Source organism: Helianthus annuus, chromosome 13 (assembly GCF_002127325.2).
Source record: "Helianthus annuus cultivar XRQ/B chromosome 13, HanXRQr2.0-SUNRISE, whole genome shotgun sequence".
Lineage (NCBI taxonomy): Eukaryota > Viridiplantae > Streptophyta > Magnoliopsida > Asterales > Asteraceae > Helianthus > Helianthus annuus.
In genome coordinates, this window is record NC_035445.2 from 58,056,124 (window position 1) to 58,067,014 (window position 10,891).

Sequence of the window (10,891 nt, forward strand, 5' to 3'; positions counted from 1 at the left end):
AGTTAGCTAACGGTAAAAGTCTAGAGGCCACACACATAGTTCAGGGTTGTAATCTTATCCTTGCTGGTCAGACTTTCTCTATCGATCTCATTCCCATAGCTTTGGGTAGTTTCGACATCGTCATTGGAATGGATTGGTTATCCCAACAGCAAGCAGAGATCTTATGCAAGGAGAAGATAGTTCGTATTCCTCGTCCTGGTCAAGAACCTCTCGAAATTCAAGGCGACAAGAGTGGTGCAGTGGTTGGCATCATCTCCTTCCTGAAGGCCCAGAAGTGCTTACGAAAGGGCCACACTGCCATTTTGGCACTTGTTACAGATGCATCAACGAAAGAGAAGAGATTAGAGGATACCCCAATTGTACGCGACTTTCCTCAAGTGTTTCCTGAAGACTTACCTAGTCTACCGCCTCATCGCCAGGTCGAATTCCAGATTGAGTTAGCTCCGGGAGCAGCACCAATAGCTCGTGCACCGTATCGCTTAGCCCCATCAGAATTGGAAGAACTATCTACACAGCTACAAGAACTCTTGGATAAGGGTTTCATTCGTCCTAGCTCTTCGCCCTGGGGAGCTCCAGTATTATTTGTGAAAAAGAAGGATGGTACCTTCAGGATGTGCATTGATTATCGCGAGCTCAACAAGGTGACAGTGAAGAATCGCTATCCTCTTCCACGAATTGATGACTTATTCGACTAGTTGCAAGGGTCGAGCTACTACTCCAAGATAGACCTGAGGTCAGGTTATCATCAGCTGAGAGTCCGGGATGAGGACGTCTCCAAAACAGCATTCAGAACTCGCTACGGCCACTACGAGTTTCTAGTTATGCCATTCGGGCTAACGAACGCACCTGCAGTCTTTATGGATCTTATGAACAGGGTGTGCAAACCCTACCTAGACAAGTTTGTCATTTTCTTCATCGACGACATCCTGATCTATTCCAAGAGTCAGGAGGAACACGAGCAGCATTTATGACTTATTTTGAAGCTCCTTCGAACAGAGCAGTTATACGCCAAGTTTTCGAAATGCGACTTCTGGCTTCGTGAAGTCCACTTTCTAGGCCATGTGGTAAACAAGGATGGGATTCATGTTGATCCATCAAAGGTAGATTAGATCAGGAACTGGCCTGCACCTCGTACACCAACGGAAATACGCCAATTCTTGGGTTTGGCGGGTTACTACAGAAGGTTCATTAAAGACTTCTCAAAAATTGCACAGCCGCTTACTCTACTGACACAGAAGGGTGTCACCTATCGCTGGGGCAATGCACTGGAAACAGCTTTTCAGCACTTAAAGGATAGACTATGCAGCGCACCTATTCTTTCATTGCCAGAGGGCACGGACGATTTAGTGGTTTATTGTGATGCATCCATTCAGGGTCTTGGATGTGTGCTAATGCAGCGCGACAAGGTCATTGCTTATGCTTCGCGCCAACTCAAGGTTCATGAACGAAACTATACTACGCACAATTTAGAGCTAGGAGCTGTTGTTTTCGCGCTTAAGATATGGCGACATTACCTGTACGGTACCAAGTGCACTATCTACACTGATCACAGGAGTCTCGAGCATATCTTCAAGCAGAAGGAATTGAACATGCGTCAACGTCGATGGGTTGAACTACTTAACGATTACGAATGCGCCATCAAGTACCATCCAGGCAAAGCCAACGTTGTGGCTGACGCTCTTGATGTGTGTAAAATGCAACATATAAATCACATCAATTAAGGCATAAAACTAACCCTTTTTAAGTACTAATGTTGGAAAAAGAGTGTTTTTGTCTTCCTTTGTATTTTCAGGATGAAATGAGCTCAAAATCACAAAAGAAGCAAAAAGGCAGCTAATTCTACCATAAATACAAGAAAAGGAACAAAAGTGGACTGCCCGGACCCTCAACGGCATCTCCCAAGGCAAAGGAGAAGAAACAGAGTCTGAACACGCCCCGTGTCCAGCGAACACGGGGGCGTGCCCAGGAAGCAGCAGAAAAGACAAACCAGTAGAAGCTTCCATTGCCCACCACGGGGCCGTGTCCAGCGAGCACGGGGGCGTGGTGAAAGTACAGCAGGCGCATTAATTGTAATTCGCAATTACAATTAATGAAGTGAGAGAATGTCAGACGGGCACGGGGCCGTGTCCAGCGGACACGGGGCCGTGTCCAGCCTTCTGTTCAGCCTATAAATAGATGAGCTTGGCTTCATTCTCTCTCATCCCTTGGCACACCACCTCTCTCACACTTCATCCACCACCCACCACCACCATAACACCATCATCCACCACCATCATCCATTGTCCATCATAGAGTGTGTGAGTCGTCTCGGGATCCAAGATTGATCGTAAGAGTTCTTGACAATCAAGGCCATGTTTGCCTAAGTCTCTTACATCACTTGGTGAAGACAAGTGTTTAGTATAATACTTTTTATTTTTAATCTTTTGCACTTTTTATTTGGTTTTGTATTAATGACTTTAATAACTAGTTACTTATGTTGAAGGTGATCTTTCCTTATCGTTTGTCCGTGGTGTCTTGGAATTATTTTACTGTCTATATAAAATAAAAGATTTTCACCATTCATATCTCCACGGTCTATATGGAGGTATGTTGGCTACCTGCTCGGGGGTTAAGGGAACGGTTTGGTAAGGGTCTTGCCCTTGTTCAGCGTTTAGAGGTCCTGCTTGGGACCTGGGTCAAATTTAGTAGGATCTCCTTCAATGCCCATAGGTATTGGATGGCGGGGATTCAAACTCTTTGACCCCCTCATAAGTTAACTACTATTAATACTATAACCCGGCTATTTAGGACTGTATCCCTGCTGACTCAGACTACTTAGCCGAGGGTAACGTCACCGCCAGAAGCGGGGCCTACCACAATTTGCATTAATAACTTAATTCATTATCTTTCAATAATCCGACCCTTTAGGATTGTATCCTTGCTGACTCAAACTACTGGGTTGAGGGTAATGTCGCCTTCAAAAGAGGGGCCTACTACAATAACTAAGATAATCTCTTAAACAAGTGCAAAAGTGCGAAAATAATCAAAGGTTATACTAATACACGTGTCGGATCCAAGTGATTCATCTTGTCTATCTGTTTTTATTTTATTTTTATTTTCAGCATTTAGTTAGTTTTTATTTTCTTAATTTAAAACATTTTTCTAACCTTTTTGATTTGATTAGACGTTGAGGATAAACCGGTATTAAAAGCTCTTGTGTCCTTGGACGACCTCGGTATCTTACCAACACTATACTACGTCCACGATGGGTGCACTTGCCCATATGTGTGTTTAGTGTTAGTGAATATCGTGTTTTATAAATTTAAAACTTGGCTAAAAGTGTAAAAAAGGGCTTAAATATATATCTAAAAATATAACACACTTTACGCACATCAAGTTTTTTGGCGCCGCTGCCGGGGACACAAGGATTTTAAGAAAGTTAGGAATCAACGGCCTAATCATATTTTTATTTTTCTTTAATTTTTTTAGGATTTTTTTTAGATTTTCAGCTTCTGCAGAGCTCAGCACGGGGCCGTGCCTGGTCGGACACGGGCCGTGCTCAGCAACGTTACTGGCAGTTTTTGTTTTTCAAGTTACAGAAGGCTGACCACGGGGCCGTGCCGGTGCAACACGGGGCCGTGTCCAACTTCCAGTAACTGGGATCTGAAAAACAATCACTGTAATTCCGACCACGGGGCCGTGTTCACTCAACACGGGGCCGTGGTGAACCTTCTGACCAACATTCTTTTCTGTTTTTATTGCAGGACTTGGAACCCGACGCCATCCTCACGTAGTGTATGAGCTCCAGTTCCAATAAAGACATAAAGGAACCGCTAGAAGAACCCGAACGCTTTCTCAGAAAAAGGTTAAAAGCCAAAAACCAAGAGAAGGTTTCGGGTGATCCACCCCCAATGGCGGACCAACGTACCCTTATGGATTATCTACGGCCCACCGTAGGTAATCTAGGCGCCGCTATCAATGCTCCGAATGTCGAAGCCAATAACTTCGAACTTCGACCGCATTTGATACAAATGCTCCAAAACTCCGCAACCTTCCACGGGCTTGCGGACGAGGATCCTCATCTACATATAACTAATTTCTTAGAAATATGTGATACCTTTCGGATCAATGGAGCATCAAACGACGCCATCCGCCTCCGTATGTTTCCATTCTCACTAAAAGACCGAGCGAAAGCTTGGCTCAACACCCTCCCAGCTGGATCGGTAAACACCTGGGATGAACTAGCCCAAAAGTTTCTATATAAGTATTTCCCTCCTTCTAAAACTGCTAAATTAATGGCTGAAATTAATACATACTCACAAGAGGACGGGGAATCCTTATATGAAACTTGGGAAAGGTTCAAGGAGCTATTACGCAAGTGTCCCCATCACGGCCTCGCAATATGGCAACAAGTATCCACTTTCTACAATGGATTGTTGCCACACACTAGGCAGACACTTGATTCTAGCTCCGGGGGACTTTTAGGTAATCGACGCCCACACGAAATATATAATCAGATTGAGGAAATTGCTCAAACCAATTTTCAATGGCACACTCCCCGGGGAAATAAGTCTATCGCCCCGGGCGCCCATAAGGTCGACGAAAGCACCTCTTTACAAGCCCAAATCGAGGCCCTTTCTTCAAAAATAAAAAAATTAGAAATGACAAAAACAGTCTCGGTTATGGCTTGTGAAGGGTGTGGTGGGTCACATGAAAATTGGAGTTGCATGAAAGAAACGGACGATCAACAAGAAATGGTAAACTACATTGATAATAGACCTAGGCCGTCGGGTCCTCCAACGGGAACTTACAACCAAGGATGGCGAAACCACCCAAACCTTGGTTGGAGGGAAACCGGTAATAGTAGTAACCAACAAACCCAACGAACAAACTTTCAGCAATCAAGAAATGAGTCACAAAATTTCACTCAACAACAAGGTGGACGAGAAAGGCTCGAAGATACTATATCTCGCCTCGTCTCTGACACTGATAAGAAAAACTCTGAAAGATTTCTACAATTAGAATCTAATTTTAGGAATCAACAAGCTAGCATTCAAAACATAGAAAAACAAATAAATCAACTAGCACAAAATTTTTCTGAGAGACCGCAAGGCGCATTACCTAGCAATACCGAAACAAACCCAAAGGCGCAAGTTCACCTCATCACACTACGAAACCGCACCGTAGGGCCTGCAGAAGTACCTCCACCAACGGAAGAAACAATGCCAACACATCTGCAGGAAAAGAACTCTCCCCCATCACCAGAGCCTACCAAGGCTCCTCGAGTTCCGTACCCCGGTAGGTTAATTCGTCAAAAGACCAATGAGCAGTTCGCAAAATTCGAAAGTCTGTTAAAACAATTGCATGTCAATATTCCTTTTATCGAAGTCCTAACCCAAATGCCCAAATACTCTAAATTTATGAGGGACTTCCTTACACATAAAAAGAAAATTGAAAATTTGCAATTAGTTAATTTAGGCGAAGAATGCTCTGCCCTCGTACTCAATAAACTACCCCAAAAGAAAATCGATCCCGGAAGTTTCACGATTCCATGCTCAATAGGGGAATCACCCGTTCACAATGCCTTGGCCGACTTAGGGGCTAGCATTAACCTCATGCCCTCATCGATGTTCAAAAGGCTTGGCTTGGGAACCACGAGCCCTACAAAAATAAGCATACAACTCGCTGATCGATCAGTCAAGTTCCCACAAGGTGTCATCGAGAATGTCTTGGTAAGGGTAAGCAGATTCGTTTATCCAGTTGACTTTGTCATACTCGACATGGAGGAAGACACCGAGGTCCCCCTTATCCTAGGGAGACCCTTCCTTGCCACAGCACAAGCAGTGGTAGACATGAATGACGGGACACTGACTTTGAGGTATGGGGACGATGAGGTGAAGTTCGGAGTTGGGAAGAGAATAGAGGACGACGACCCAGTCAATTACATGAAGGTTATTGATTCAAGCTTGGATGCCGCTCTCCGACGGTGTAACTTGGGAAGCAAGGCAATCCACTCAGAAGATATATAACCGGGAATCGGGTCTAGCCAAGGACCCTTATAAACGTGGCGCACCACGGAGGCATTCCGCGGATCTATCCTTAGTTTAGTTTAATCTTTTAGTTTTTGCAGAATAAAACACACTCATGGTGGTAATGGATGAAAAAGGGAACGAGAAAAATGGAACCATGCACGAAGAACAGAGCAACCCGACAAAAATCTCCATCACAGAAGGCTCAACACGGGCCGTGCTCAACCAACACGGCCCCATGCTGAGCCCCTGCAGAAAATCACCCAGTTCAGGTAACTGGACACGGGCCGTGTTCAGCGGACACGCCCCCGTGTCCAGGCTTCTGTTTCAATTCTATAATTTTTGTTACTGGCACTTGACCACGGGGCCGTGCCCGGTCAACACGGGGCCGTGTCCAGGATGCCAGTAACATAAATCTTTGCTTTTTAACACACTTTTATACATTCTAATCAACCAAAAACTTTATTTTTGGACACATTGAGGACAATGTGTAATCTAAGTGTGGGGGGGATGCTAAAACCTTGAAATTTTGCAAAATCCTAAACACAAGCCTTACACAAAACTCTATTGGAACCGCTAAACACCCCAAATTTTTTCAAAAACTTTTTCATTTTTTTATTATTTACTTGTCTTAGTTTAAGTTGGGGATAACAAGTTCTAAAAAGGTTATATTTTTACAAGTTTACAACCGATAGCGTCGTGATAAAAAAGAACCAACATAAGAAAATTATGAAACGGTATAACAAGTCTAGTTAAAAATTCGATTATATATGCTTGGTCACATTAAAAACCCATTCCCACAAAAGTGAGTTTTGAGTCTTTATTGAGCATAAAAATACACATATTTAGATTAAATGCTCATTGTTCGTTTCTTGTGTGAATAGCCGCTCGGTCCTTACAAATCTAGAACTTGCCACGACGATACATTCCCGGTCCTTACCAACTTAAACCCAAGTAAGTAAATGATGGAGGCATTAGGACTAACCATTTTTCTTTCAAAACTATTATTTTTCATTTTTTTTACCTACCCAAAATCCCCCTAGATAGCCCCTTTGAGCCTAAACCTTTCATTTCATTACCCCAAAACCCTTTTTACCCACCAAAAACCTTTTTAATTTTTTTTATTTTAGTAACAAGTTCGCTTTTTCGTAAACTCACCTTTTTATGTGACGTTTAAAAAAAAATGATGATGATGAAGTCAAAAACAAACAAAAGCTACAAAAGCTTGTTTGGAGAAATACTTCAAAATAAAAAGTCACTAAAAACAAGGTACTTCACGAAAACCGACGCTTGTTACGATTTTCGCCCTTTTTACTAACCACTAACCAACCACCCACCTTTAAACCCAAGCCTTCACCCCAAAAGTCCTCTTGATATTTACAAAGGTAAAAAGTTAAAAAGGAGGAGGATTGATTGCTTGGCAAGCCTATGGAAGACGTAAGTTCCGTGCCGCTCTCGAGTGATTCACTAAAATATACACCTTCGGCCGAGTGTTGAGTGATCTCCCGTGAGGTATGTGAACTTGTATATATATGGAATTTTAATAAGGCATGCTATGCCCAAATAAGTAATTCATCTTATGAAAAGTTCAAAATAAATCATAACGAATAGGATTGTAAATAAATAAAAATAAAACCTATAAAAACCTTGGATTCCCGACACTCTAGGACAAGCTAAAAAACTTCTCTTCTACCTATTCCATTTGGGAGTGTAAGCCACATTTAAAGAGTTTTGCTTGAGGACAAGCAAAAGTTCAAGTGTGGGGGTATTTGATGTGTGTAAAATGCAACATATAAATCACAACAATTAAGGCATAAAACTAACCCTTTTTAAGTACTAATGTTGGAAAAAGAGTGTTTTTGTCTTCCTTTTGTATTTTCAGGATGAAATGAGCTCAAAATCACAAAAGAAGCAAAAAGGCAGCTAATTCTACCATAAATACAAGAAAAGGAACAAAAGTGGACTGCCCGGACCCTCAACGGCATCTCCCAAGGCAAAGGAGAAGAAACAGAGTCTGAACACGCCCCGTGTCCAGCGAACACGGGGGCGTGCCCAGGAAGCAGCAGAAAAGACAAACCAGTAGAAGCTTCCATTGCCCACCACGGGGCCGTGTCCAGCGAGCACGGGGGCGTGGTGAAAGTACAGCAGGCGCATTAATTGTAATTCGCAATTACAATTAATGAAGTGAGAGAATGTTAGACGAGCACGGGGCCGTGTCCAGCGGACACGGGGCCGTGTCCAGCCTTCTGTTCAGCCTATAAATAGAGGAGCTTGGCTTCATTCTCTCTCATCCCTTGGCACACCACCTCTCTCACACTTCATCCACCACCCACCACCACCATAACACCATCATCCACCACCATCATCCATTGTCCATCATAGAGTGTGTGAGTCGTCTCGGGATCCAAGATTGATCGTAAGAGTTCTTGACAATCAAGGCCATGTTTGCCTAAGTCTCTTACATCACTTGGTGAAGACAAGTGTTTAGTATAATACTTTTTATTTTTAATCTTTTGCACTTTTTATTTGGTTTTGTATTAATGACTTTAATAACTAGTTACTTATGTTGAAGGTGATCTTTCCTTATCGTTTGTCCGTGGTGTCTGGGCATTATTTTACTGTCTATATAAAATAAAAGATTTTCACCATTCATATCTCCACGGTCTATATGGAGGTATGTTGGCTACCTGGTCGGGGGTTAAGGGAACGGTTTGGTAAGGGTCTTGCCCTTGTTCAGCGTTTAGAGGTCCTGCTTGGGACCTGGGTCAAATTTAGTAGGATCTCCTTCAATGCCCATAGGTATTGGATGGCGGGGATCCAAACTCTTTGACCCCCTCATAAGTTAACTACTATTAATACTATAACCCGGCTATTTAGGACTGTATCCCTGCTGACTCAGACTACTTAGCCGAGGGTAACGTCACCGCCAGAAGCGGGGCCTACTACAATTTGCATTAATAACTTAATTCATTATCTTTCAATAATCCGACCCCTTAGGATTGTATCCTTGCTGACTCAAACTACTGGGTTGAGGGTAACGTCGCCTTCAAAAGAGGGGCCTACTACAATAACTAAGATAATCTCTTAAACAAGTGCAAAAGTGCGAAAATAATCAAAGGTTATACTAATACACGTGTCGGATCCAAGTGATTCATCTTGTCTATCTGTTTTTATTTTATTTTTATTTTCAGCATTTAGTTAGTTTTTATTTTCTTAATTTAAAACATTTTTCTAACCTTTTTGATTTGATTAGACGTTGAGGATAAACCGGTATTAAAAGCTCTTGTGTCCTTGGACGACCTCGGTATCTTACCAACACTATACTACATCCACGATGGGTGCACTTGCCCATATGTGTGTTTAGTGTTAGTGAATATCGTGTTTTATAAATTTAAAACTTGGCTAAAAGTGTAAAAAAGGGCTTAAATATATATCTAAAAATATAACACACTTTACGCACATCACTCTCAGTCGAAAAGATACTACACCCAGACGCGTGCGAGCCTTACAGCTTACTATCCAATCCAGACTTCCTGCTGAAATACGAGATGCTCAGGTAGAAGCATTGAAACCAGAAAACGTCAGGGCTGAAGCCTTACCTGGCTCAAGGCAACGATTAGAACAGAAGGAAGACGGCGCCTATTATGTAACGGGGCGTATTTGGTTTCCATATATGGCAACTTACGCGAGCTTGTAATGGATGAAGCACATAAGTCTCGCTACTCGGTACATCCTGGATCAGATAAGATGTACTACGATATCAGAACTACATATTGGTGGCCTAGTATGAAGGCCCACATTGCAACTTACGTCGGAAAATGTTTGACTTGTGCGAGAGTCAAGGCAGAATATCAGAAACCGTCTGGCCTACTTCAGCAACCCAAAATACCACAATGGAAATGGGAGGAAATTTCCATGGATTTTGTTACTGGCTTACCTAGATCCCAGCGTGGGAACGATACTATTTGGGTGATCGTGGATCGAGTCATAAAGTCTGCTCATTTCTTGGCAATCAAAGAAACGGACAAGTTCTCCACATTAGCAGACATCTACTTGAAGGAAGTGGTCTCGAGGCACGGGGTGCCCACCTCTATCATTTCGGATCGCGATGCACGATTCACTTCAGAACTGTGGCAAGCGATGCACAAATCTTTTGGCTCTCGGTTAGACATGAGCACAGCTTATCACCCTCAGACGGATGGGCGGTCTGAACGCACTATTCAAACTCTAGAAGACATGCTTCGGGCATGTGTTATCGATTTCGGCAGTAGATGGGAAAAGCATCTCCCTTTAGTGGAGTTTTCGTACAATAACAGTTACCACACCAGCATCCAAGCCGCTCCATTCGAGGCATTGTACGGACGTAAATGCCGGTCACCTCTCTGTTGGGCAGAGGTGGGGGATAGTCAAATCACAGGTCCAGAAATGGTAGTTGATGCTACTGAACGGATTGCTCAGATACGGCAACGCATGGCGGTGGCTCGTGACAGTCAGAAAAGCTACGCTGATAAGCGCAGGAAACCACTAGAATTTCAAGTTGGGGATCGAGTGCTACTCAAAGTCTCACCCTGGAAGGGTGTGGTTCGTTTTGGCAAATGGGGTAAACTTAATCCACGGTATGTCGGACCGTTTGAAATCATAGAAAGAATAGGCAAGGTGGCCTACAAACTAAACCTACCAACAGAACTCGGTGCAGTTCACAAAGTTTTCCACGTGTCGAATCTGAAGAAGTGTCTGTCAGATGAGACCCTCATAGTTCCTTTGAAGGAGCTCACTATCGCCAAACAGTTGCGATTCGTCGAGGAACCAGTCGAAATCACGGACCGGGATGTTAAGGTCCTCAAGCACACTAGAATACCTCTCGTCGTGGCCCAGAGTTCACC

The 10,891-nt window shown here is 43.2% G+C and overlaps 1 non-coding gene across 1 annotated transcript; it reads right to left on the reverse strand.

Annotated features, from left to right (window-relative positions):
• Positions 1–4,268: 4,268 nt before the first annotated feature.
• Positions 4,269–4,375, reverse strand: LOC118486166. The gene has a single exon (XR_004878022.1). It is a non-coding gene; the product is annotated as a small nucleolar RNA R71 (small nucleolar RNA).
• Positions 4,376–10,891: the final 6,516 nt, after the last annotated feature.